The sequence below is a fragment of the Pinus tabuliformis genome, chromosome J (genome assembly GCF_031772625.1).
Source record: "Pinus tabuliformis cultivar Carrire ecotype Pingquan chromosome J, CPIR1, whole genome shotgun sequence".
NCBI classification, from domain to species: domain Eukaryota; kingdom Viridiplantae; phylum Streptophyta; class Pinopsida; order Pinales; family Pinaceae; genus Pinus; species Pinus tabuliformis.
This window is the reverse complement of record NC_142295.1, coordinates 1,353,975,342-1,353,987,965: the sequence shown is the minus strand read 5'-3', so window position 1 is coordinate 1,353,987,965 and position 12,624 is coordinate 1,353,975,342. Positions and strand designations below refer to the sequence as shown.

The following is a 12,624-nucleotide window of genomic DNA, read 5'->3' as shown; positions in this document are numbered from 1 at the left end:
GCTCTCCTCTCGGATACCACTCACAACACTTGGCTCTCGTTCTCCTCTCACCCTTCGCATGCATCCACTCAACTCTGTCACCACCTTTTTTTCTTGAATGTTCACTAACCTACCCGTTTGCATTCCCAAGGCATCCTCCACTTACCTCCTTTTCTCAGCTTCTTCCACCTCCTTCGTGTTGGGTCCTTCAATGGGCTGCCCACATACCCTCTTCATTATTCCTTCTATCACAACTATATTCCGTCCGGATCCTGGGTCCCTTCACACCCTGATCGAGGGATTAAAATTGATTTTTAAATAATGTAATAAATGTTGATTTTTCTTTCATATTAATTTATTAATATTATATTATCTAATGTATTTTAACATTTTAAAATGAGATTTTTAATAACTCGCATATATTCAATCAATTAATTTAGTTTCAAATATTTTAGTTAAAATGACACAATCTCACCTAAACATTTTTACACATAATGCACTTCATGCAAATATGATATCTTCTGCACATGCGCAACTTCCTTATATGCGTATATATAGAAGTTATATATATATATATGAAAGATATTCACATATACAAAAGTTGTGCATACAAAAAGTATGTGCAACTCTTGTATATGTGCATATATGGAAGTTATGCATATACGATAGATGCACATACATAGAAGATGCACATATATGGAAGCTATGCTTATACAGAAAATATGTCATATACGAAAGTTACGCTTATATGAAAGTTGCACATATTTATGTTATATTACTATTATTAATATTAACTATTAAGCATTAGTATAATTAAGTCAAAAAAATTTCTTAGATTATTAGTAACAATTCAATAGTTCACCTTAAAATGGTGATATAATTTTGAGTGAAATTTTGATTTTTTTTTAAATATTAAAATAGTAATTTAAATAAATAAAAATATATTTATAATAATAATAATATCTATTTTTAAGGTCACAGCCAAGCCAAACATTGTACATTGTTTGTGGGACAAGGGACCCACCTGCCTGAAACGATTTGACTACCAAGTCTACGAAGGCATACATACTCCCCCCTCTAGTTTTGAACGTGTGACCTCTTAGGAGGAAACACATGCTCTTAACCATTAGGCCCACTCAAGCTATATATGACATATTAAATTTTGATTTTGAGAAAAAAATATTTAACTGTGTTAGGATATGGAGAAAAAACAAAAAAAAATATATTTAACTTATCAACTATAAAATAAATAAATAAGTTTTAAAATACATAAAATATAATTTATTAATATAGAATTTAGAAAAAAATTAATTTATCAATATAAAACTTTAAATATTATTTAAATTTAATTAAAACAATAAAACAAGTATATTATTAATAATAAATCATCCAACATAAACTATTATCAAAATTGATTATATTAATTGATTAAGTTAAATTAATATAGGCAAACATAGAAAAATAGATCTCTAACAATCAAATAAAATAAGTTTATTAATAAGTCTTAACTTTAATGATAATGTGGATGTCATAACTTATAATTAATTCTTATGTTATATAAAAAAATAAGTTGCAAATGAAATATAAATGCCCTAGTCTAACTTTTTTGCCTTGAAAATCATGGAAATTTCGGCAAGATTTTGATAAAATCCGACACGGATTTTAGTAAATTCATGTTATAGTTTTCAAACTTCAAAGTTTTGGGTGCCCAAAGGTTTTTGATGGTGTTGAATCCATTTCAACCATCAAAAATATAATTCAAACACTAATAGTGCAAGATTTTTTGAAAAAAAATTTCCCAAATTCCAACCACTAATAGTGCAAGATTTTTTGAAAAAAAATTGCTCCAACCACTTTTGGTCATCCAAACAATTCATCCACCTCAATAAACACTTCCTATAAAAATAAAGAAAACTAAAAAAAATTATTTAAAAATGAAAATATTAAATTAAAAAAATTATGATACTTTAAAAATAATAATATATATATATATATATATTAAATAATTAATTATATATTAATATTTTTAATATATTTATTTTTATTTTTATACTATTTTAAACATTTTTATGTATGAAAATTTGGTATATATATATATATATGTAAAAGTTATAAAAAAGAAATAGGAAATAAACACTTACAAATAAACCCCATATCAAATATTTAAAAGCGATTGAATTTCATTTTATTTAAAATATAAACAGTACGATATATATATATATCTATTTACAATCTCCAAAATATAACCCGCATGGTTAATTTGCGTAGGTTTTTTTTTTTTTTCATTTTACTTTCTTACTATTTTTGTGATGAGGTAGAAGTTTCTAGGTAATTAGTTGAACTAAGTATATGTATTGTTTTTTATTTCTAATGAAATAGTAGAAGTACGTTTTTACCTTTATGAAAAATAAAGATTAATTCACCTAGCTTGGATCGGAAAATTGCATGCAATGTTATCATGCATGCTAAAGAGTCCATCTTGTATCCATTTTCATTCAACCTAAAAATGTATTACATTTTTAATTTTATTTTTTAATATAATTAAAATAATAGATGTATTTATATCATAAAATTATAAATTATAAATATAAATATTGTAGGTATGTTTAAGATCTAATTAAAACAATATTTTATATTGTTTTAATGTATTATTTTAATGAAAGGTTGTAGTTAAATTTATTAAGTTATATAATTTGTGATTATTATTTTTGTTTATGTCTATTTTAAAATGGAGTTTTTTAAATTTTAATTTAATTATCAATAGTTATTAAATGGATAGTAGGAATTACCTTCTACACAATATTCTAAAATATTTTTAATAGTAATAATAAATTAAAAGTTGATATTGATCTCAAAAATAGTTATGCTTTTTTTTTCTCTTTTTAATTAATTTAATGAAAAACACCTTATGATTTTTGGACATCTCATCCTAGTAAGTCATAATATTGGCTCATGGTATTGTAAGAAATTGTATTTGTTAAAAATCTTCATGGTGAAATTGGGTGAGTCTCCATAATTAAGAATCTTGTTACATATTTATGTTTTTTTAATGTATATATGTTTAACTTACATATTAGTTCTTTAATTTAAAATATAAAAGTTATAATTCAGTTAAGTTTTGTGATTTTCTCTTAGATTTTTGGCAATGTGAAAGATATTATGAGATAAGTGTTTTCATAATTAGCAACATTTATACCATTTCCTACACTCACACCATTTAGAATCGTCTTATCATGTATCATACGTGTCTAGTCATGTAAACTCGTATTTTCATTTATCATACTCCGTTAGCCATTAATTTACTCTTTCATCAATATGAGGAATCCATTTATTTTCCATTTTTCTTGTTAGTGCTTGTCATCTCATGGATTCTTATTGCCCCCCGATGGGGGTGATCAAACGACTGTCCATTTGTCACATGTGAGGCCATTGGGGCATGCTTGCTCTCCATACGCTCATTAACTTCTTGCTCATGCGCAATCTAGGAATTCAATTCTCCTGCATGATGTTTGATCACACATAATCTGTTGTTAAATTCGAGGGTTAACTTGTGTATCAGTTTAGTTTGGTAACTTGGGCGATGAATTTTGGTCACGAGGAATAGAGAGGTGTGTGGGTCTGATTCCATGGCGACTCCCTAGGGTTTCGACCTTGGTTGATAGGCGCAGTGGAGATTAGCAGCACTTCAACATGGGTCGAATTCTGCCATTTGGTTTTTCCCGGGGATTCGGACACCCAAACGGACACAGAATCGAGTCTTCTCCATGTTGTCTCTCATTATAGGCACGCACTCAGAAAATCATATTTTCAGGGTTTCCAGTCTTTTGTGTGGGGTAAGGCCTTTGTGTTTTCAAACTCTTCTGCATTTCTTTATGTTTTTAGGGTTGCCTCTCTGTTTTTCGTGGGTGTGTTGTCGTTGGTCCTTCGTTGGTGCTACTATTTGATTTCTACTAGTGTGAGGGTGCCACCTTGGTCTTTGGACAGGTTGGTTGGTGGTCTGCGTGTCCATTTTGGGTCGGCATCACGAAATTTACCCCTCTTGGAAATTGTGGTTGTGTTGTCTATTTTGGTGGGTGTTTAGGGTGGTGGGTGGGATCTACTCTCTAGTTTGGGTGGTATATTCCCCTCCTATCTCAGAGCTCATGTGGTTGGAACTTCGACGTACTCTTATTCTCCTTCACGGTATCTTGGTTTGGGTAATTGTATTGCTTATTGCAGGTTCTACAAAGGTTCAATCTTGGGGGCTTATCCCTGCCGACAGTTAGGCTCTGTCTATTTCACTATGCCCCACCAACAGGGTCTCCCTCGACGCGAGAGGTGTTAGCATGCCTAGGCAGGGCATCTTGAGCTAGGTCATAGCTCATCCTCTGCTAATTTGGTCAGCAGGTACACTGAGGACGTTGAAGCTATCTCTCCATATCACTCTCCTGGTCATGTGAGTGTGCCTGATACCATGGAATCTATTGTTGAACAACTCTGGAATATACAAATTAATATGGATATTCTTAGGGACCACAGGTACAAAGATCGAAACAAAATTATGGCATAGTTCAATGATATACAATATAGCCAAAATGAAATTATGGAGCAGTTGGACAGCCTCCATCATAACCATTATCACATCAATGACCACCGTCGCACCAATGACTACCTTTCTAGCATCAAAGCGCAGGTGGAATACATTGACTTCCATATGCATGATCGGACTTGTTACTTTGCGGCTCCCCATGTACTACCCCCTCATCCCCCTCCTTGATATGTTGTTGTGAGTTCTAGTTTCCTTTTTGTTCACTTATAGTATGCTAAGGCTTGAATGGCCTCCGAAAATAATGTTTGTAAAATTTCTACTATGGTATTCTCAAGTCCCCAATTTGGACAACTCTGGTCAGAATGAGAGAACGGGGATTGTTGAGACTAATTTTGTAAGTTGTGCCTTCTTGAAACTCTAGTGAAAGCCTTTTTGAACGACAAAAAAAAGTATGGATGTTTATTGCCACAATTACCTTTTTTAGATGCATTGATGTTGTAATTATTTAATCATTGTGTCAACTATTTGACTTATCACTAGAATACATATATATTTATTTGATTCATCCTTTCATATGTAATAAGTTTGTTTTCACAACTTTCGAATGTTAAGAATACAATATTGCCAACCTTAGGGTTATAAAAATATTCCGTCTGGAATCCATAGAAAAGAGAAAATGATAGAAATAATTATTTCTAAGATTGTGAAAATATCAACCATTTAAATGATTTTATCATGTGTAATCGGTTTGTTTTCATTGCTTTTCACTCAATGGTAACAATACAATAGTTCTGTAAGGGGGTGGAAATATGTAGATATTTGATAAAGGATTGTGTGCTCAATTTCTTATATATAAATGTACCCAACACAGTACCGACAAGTTCACTCATAAAATTTGAATATGAATGGATACAAGTTCACTCATAAGATTTGAATATGAATGAATACAACTAAACCAGTCCACGCACAACTATGTTAAAAGATTTTGAAGGAAGATTGATATATTTCTTAAAAATATGTTAAAATTATCACAAAGATCAGCATAAAGATTGTCTATGCTTTGTATAATAACAAACAGTAGTTGTAGTAGCATAAAGTTTGTTTATGCTTTGTATCATATTAGGAAATAGCTGCAGCAGGAAAGCACTGCAATGCTTGGAATGAGCATGCACAAACGTTATTAGTCCTTGCCTACAACAAAGCAGGGACTATAGCGATAGATACTTGTTGAATTTATATTAGCTTAGGTTGACTCATAGCCTTTAACAAAATTAAACCAAAATTTCCATATGGCATTTTGGGTTCAGCAAAATTTAACCAATGTTTTGAAATAAATGTCTTATTGGAACCCTCACGTCCCTCGAGGAAAAGTCTACATAACCAAATTCTTGTATAACCACATTCGACAAAGAACCAAAATCTTTTGGGATAAGCTAAGTCTCCAAATAACATAACCAAAGTCTGTAAATAACCAATTGTTGCAGTATATTTCCTAAAACTTTGTTAATGCATTTAATGTATATGCACGGAATGCTCCTTCTGTTTTTAATCCAAAGTCCACTTCTTTTATGTCGATTTACACTTGTCACCAGTTTTTCCCACATTCAACAACTATTTTTTCCACCTGCGATAGTTGTTCGTGTACGCTAACACCTTTTCAACCACAAATTCTTGGTGAATAGTATATTGTACTAAGAAGCAACTGTAATAGTTGTTTTTTCCACGTGCAACAACGGTTCATGTTAATGGCGAACTATAATAGTTGGTTCATGTAGATGGCGAACTGTAATAGCTGTTCTTTCCACCTGCAACAAATGTTCATGTAAATGGCCAGCTTGTCGACACAACATCTTGGTGAAGATTCTATCATACATTGTAGTATATTATACTAGGAAGAAATGGTGGATTATATCATACTAAGAAGCAATCGTGGTTAGCTGAGTATTACAAACCTGCATCACATTTTTTTGGTGGTTAGCTAAGTATTACAAACCCGCATCACATTTTTTTTTTGCATTGAATCAATGTTGATTAGCAGGTATTGTAAACCTGCATTACAATTTTTCATTGGGCTACACTATAAACAACCTACATCACAATTTTGTAGATTCGGACTATATTTCTACTGTTGTGTTTTTCTCACAAATTTTTGCATCAAATTTGGACTATATTGCTATTGTTTGTGTTTTTTCTTCCATTACAAAAGGAAAGGATTTTTAGCAAAAGATTTCGATTGTGTTGATATTCTTTGTGTTTTTCCTCCCATTACAAAAGAAAGGATTGCTTTTTCTCCTATAATATGTGTTTTTCTTCTATAAGCTAGTTGTAAGAATGGACTATTGGCAATCTGTTGTGTTTTCACTCTGATAGGTTGGTTGTTTTTCTAAATAGTTATCTTGTATAAGAAGGTTTTGACTACCTATTGAAAGTGTTATTGAAAGTGGTGTGTCTAGAGCTAAGCCACTCCATCTACAATGTGGCAGTCTTCCTGGGGTAACAAGGATATGAGGTCAGTCGCAATACTAAAATACAGGTTTCACAAAAAATCAACCATGAGTCTAATTGAATAGCCTAACCTCATAGTGCAACACGAGGTTATGAATTGAGAACCAATAGATATGACAAGTTTCTTAGGGGAATTTGCTCGAATTAAAATATTTTATGGGATGATGGATTAGAAATATGCTCGCACTCAATTTGTGCCCGCCCAACCCAAAAGCTAAAGTGTCTGGTGAATTTCAACCTGTCATAGCTTTCCGTCGCCTAAGGTAAAACATTAGGAGTATTTGGGGTACCCATTAATTCTACCAAGAATATCAATACAATACGGATGGCATAAAACCAAAAATTTAGCAACTATATCCTCTTTGGACTTTCACACCCACAACTATGTGTTTGTTACTCAATCATCCTTATATTTTATCTTTTCCATAGTCCAAAGGCTTAGTGAAGAACCTAGTGCATGGAGATTTGATCCTACTTTATGATAGAAATTTTTGGAAACACCCAAACAAACTATGGTGGTTATGAGGGCTTAATATTGAGCCTACTATAAGAGAAACGAAATCATGAAACAAAATTGTGTTCCCTTCCGGACCACGTTCCTCATGGTTGACTATTGATTCTCCTTTTAGGCCCTTAAGTCCCACTTTCCTTCCTCTGTCTAGAGTGTAAGGTGTGTGGATCTAAAAACCAATATTCCTTTGGAAAAACACTACTCATAATACTACATGTCCCTTGGAAGGAGGCACAGGAGGCACTTTCAGTCGAGAAACAAACGAATGGAAAGTAACCAGTCCCTAGAGAGTCATGTAAACCCAACTTGCTTGCAAATTATATTTGTTACAATGATTATACCGTAGATTTTTACTCACACCCCCATACAACCATCTAAAGAGACTGACAGTGAGAAGGAAGGAAAATTACTTATTTGCGGAAGGAATAATCCCACCAACTAGCTAGTGTTACTAGGACTGAAGCGAAGAGTCTTAGTAACAACGAGAGAAGCATGGAACAGAGACCCGTGCAATCATTTTCAAGAGAACAAATATAAAAACTCTGCAGTCTTCTTCAAGGAAAGAGAAATATAATTCTATACTGACCTAATCGATGGAGACCTACACGGTAAAGGAATATGAATAACTTCTCTAAGCGCTCAATAACCTGATCAATGGAGACCTGAGAAGTAAAGGAATCCGAATAACTAATCTAACTGACTTCTCTAAGTGCTCGAAATTCTCCTATTAAAAAAAATGCCAGCAAAACCATAAACAAATTCTCGCAACTTCTCTAAGCACTCGAAATTCTCCTGTTAAAACAAAATACCAGCAAAATGATAACAAATTTCTCCCAAGAAACGCGAGCAAAATGATATTGATATCTAATACAAGGATGCGGAAACAAAACTAGGCCAGATGTTTCATATAGGCAAGGGCTTCTCTATGCACAATGCACACTGGTTGCTCATCAACCCCCTCGTGTCTTCCAAGAACATATTCCAAATTTCTTAGTAGCAGAGTCGTGGTGGGGCCAGCCGTTAGAAACAATAAATCCATTCATTTCACTACAAAATTCAAATGTTTCCAATCTGAATAACTTCCTTAAGTGCTCAAATGTTTCCAGCTGGTTGAATAAAGGGCTGAAATGTTGCGAGGTTGAATAATTGCTTGCCCTTAAAATAGGAATAGTGATATCGCCTGTGTGTTAAACACTTATATGAATGAAATTAGTCTTCACTCCACGAGCACGTAGTCAAACCAGGTTCATTACTATGCATGATCCTTAAGCAACTTCCCTACCAAATCCCCTGAGTTCCAGTGACTTATATATTTTTAAAACTTATGCATTAACCAACTTTCCAAATATAGTAATATTTTTTTGAAGATATATATATGGTAAGATTTTCAAACTGAGCAGGGACTACTGCTGCATGTGGCTCTTGTTAGGAGATGCCATCATGATTCAACATTTTCCTTTTGGCTAATCTATGTGATTTTAATTTGTAATCTTTTTATAAAAAGAGTGCTTAACAACACATTCATTCATTTTATTCAATATTATATTCACTAGAAAATCCAATATTTTGATTCCATAAATTTTCCTCACATTAAAATAAAAACTAATGAAGTGGCATCAAAGTTGGAAAATACTGGAGTTGATCTCCTAAAAGTTATTGGATTCCATAAATTTTCCTCACATTAAAATAAAAACTAATGAAGTGGCATCAAAGTTGGAAAATACTGGAGTTGATCTCCTAAAAGTGCAAAAAGTGCAGTGCAATTACATAAATTTTACAATTGAGTCCTTTGTAAGTTTGAAATTCAGGCAAAATTATGGCCAGTCATAGTTTGAGTTTGAATATAGCACCATGGAGTTTACACAAATTTGTGCGAAAATATAAATATTGAACCCCAATTTAGTTTCCAAATGATGCCCATCATATGATGTCACTTGGAAGCAGAAACAAAAACAACCCATAAGCCAAGTTGAGAAAACACATCAACACATTTTTAAATAGACTTTAGTGACCATAAATATATTACAAATTTCGCCACAAATGGCCCGTACCAATTCCCATAAACAACTCTCAGATATGCGAGACTTACGAATATTTGGCAGCCACATTGAAAAACTTCGACACACTGCCGACGCAAAACTTTCATTATCACCCTTCGCTTTGAGGACACTGATAGCAGGAAAAGTGGGGAGAAGACCATCGATCATCCATGAGCTCACCATTATTGAGACTGCGCTTTTCTGCCTTGGCCGCAGAATTTTCTCCAAAGGCCACTGTCTTCCCATACATACCCTTTGCTGAGAAACGATTTCCATCCACCACATATCAATTGTCGCCATCGTCTTCGGAATCACCATTACTATAATCAATTTATCTGGGAAAACACAATTTTGAAATAGAAACTCCAACCTGCACCAAACCCTAAGAACAACACCTTCACAAACTGTGAGCCGAGGCGAAGAACAACGCGCTTAACAAGACGAAATGATTTCCAAACCCGAAAGTGTACGGAGAGATAAATTCTTCGATGTGTCGTGGTGTGCACGCAATCAACCCCATTTTCCTTCTGGAAAGTTGAACAGATCATATGCTCGCACGAAAGAAAAACCTATGTTATCCTGGTTGAAAGCCATGGAGTTGATTCTCGGTTAAGAGAATAGATGGCTGTTAAGAGTATTTTCATGAACTAGAGGAGTGAGCATGTCATGTGCTGGAATCACCATTGTTATTACATCAAAATTAGAATACTAGAGGTAGTTAACCACATGTCATGAAACAACGTTAGTTTATCCAATGTATAATAATTTTTCGAGAGTAAACCCGGTGTCATTGAAATTCGAGACCTTTGGCTCTTATACCACTTGTTGGAATCACAATTGTCGTTACACCAAAACCCACAAGTGTTAGTTAATGGATGCATCACCAGAGTTAACAGATCTAGAGAGATGGATAACCACATGTCACAAAACACATAAGGAGCGCTGGTTTATCCAATGTCCAACACCATGTACTAGTGAATGGTTGTGAAATTTTATCTGTTTATTGTTGTTGACAAAGGAGATAATCCTTCGGATGGTTGTGAAATTTCATCTCTTTATTGTGAAATTTCATCTCTTTATTGTTGTTCACAAAGGAGATAATCTTTCAGTTTCGCCAAGCTTGAAATGTTGAATACTACCGTCACACTGAATAAATCTATGTGGATATCTTATTCACCAACTTCAAATCCAATGTAGCCACTACAAGAAGTGTTGAAATCTGAACCGTACAACTACGAAAGTGAAAGCAGTCAAATCGCAATCATGTCATGTACCGTGGGCATACCATCACATGCATTCGCTATCTGGTAAATTACATTAAAAACATATATCACTGTAAATATTGTTCACCCTCAATAACGATAGTGACCGACAAAACCTCCATGGTCCACGAGGTTGGCAACGTTATTCATTGGATCCATTAACGAAAGGATCAGCTTTGTAAATTAAAAACAAATCAATTATTGATTTCATGGCTTATCTTCCTATCCGGTCCTATCTACCCTTTATTATGCATTATCTAATCCCTTTATTATGCATTATCTAATTAGAGGAGAAGAGAAATAACAAAAACGTTCATTCATTTCTGTTTTTTCCCTTTGGGAGATCGTTGTGATTGAGAAATTTTCGAAACGAGGCATGGAACTCATTATCAGTCGGCCACATAGCCCAAAGATTCAATAAAAAACGCAGCTACTCGGCATTGTGTGCGGCTATCGGTCAGACCAAATAACAAAAAGTCACATACATGTCACTTCTCAAGCCATCACTTACGCGCTCTCTTTAATGTACAGATTCTCACGGTTTGTAAATGCCTCCTCTAAATACCGCCTCGTCTAGTGCATATGAGAGCAAAGGACCTTTCGTTTTGTGCGATAATATTGAAGAAATAAGTATTGTGTTGCGAGAGAATTGAAGATGGCGTCAAGGACTGAAACAGTGGAAGATGTGCTTCTAGTGGAGCCAAGGAGGTTGTGGAACGCCATAGTGAAAGACGGCCACAACTTCTTTCCAAAGGTTTTGCCCGAAATTTTCACTTCTGTGACCTTACTTGAAGGAGATGGAGGCGTGGGCACCATCAAGCAGTTGAACATCACCCCTGGTATCACTTTTTTAAAATCCTCACTTGATCACATGTGAACGTTAACATCATTATACTTCCACTTCTAGTTATTTTCCCGCTTGAATTAGTGTACCAGATACAGATGGGGTTGAATACTTCCTTATTATTTGATACTTACTAGGTTTTTCACTTTCCTGTCACAGGTAAGACGGATTACAGCTTCATCAAGGAGCGAGTGGATGAAGTTGACGAGCAGAATTTGGTGTATAAGTATACAATCATTGAAGGAGGAGCGCTGGGGACGAAACTGAGCGCTGCGAACTTTGTGGTCAAATACGTTCCCAGGAATGAAGGGGGAAGCGTGGCGACCTGGACCATTAACTACGAAACTCTTCCTGGTGTTCAGTCTGAGTACGATGGCAGAGTAAAAGAGATCCAGGAAAATAGCATTGCCCAAATGAAGAAGGTGGAGCAGTATCTCCTCTCCAATCCCAACTTGTACAACTAAATATATTTACTGTCTGCGTATGCGTAAATAGACTAGAGCCGAACGTTCATCTGAACGAAGCGGCTTACATTGCAAAATAAAGATGAGTGACGATATGACTTCCTCCCATCGTCGTTTATGCGCTGCAAGATGCCTGTGTGTGCGCCTGAGATTGTATCTTCATCGTTACGTGATTATGTGTACTTCCGTGGATTTAAATCAATGTTAATGTTTATTCAACATTTTGGGTCAGAGCGAATTCCCCTTGATTTCATTCATTTTTCAAATTGCAACTAAAACTTAAATTTTTTCACTTAGATTTATCTTAATTTTGTATATATCAAGTATCAAAAGAGATTAAATTTATTTTTATTTTAAAATAAAAGAATTTGATCTTTCGTATTTAGATTGAGAATTAAAATGGATCTATACTAGTTAATATGTTGTCGATTTTGTAATCCTAAATTATCTTAATTAATTATAAATAATGATAATTAACTATAATAAATCTAG

The 12,624-nt window shown here is 34.0% G+C and overlaps 1 pseudogene; it reads left to right on the top strand.

Moving 5' to 3' along the window:
- The first annotated feature begins 11,479 nt into the window (after positions 1 to 11,479).
- Positions 11,480 to 12,132, top strand: LOC149232390 (major strawberry allergen Fra a 1.07 pseudogene; annotated as a pseudogene).
- Positions 12,133 to 12,624: the final 492 nt, after the last annotated feature.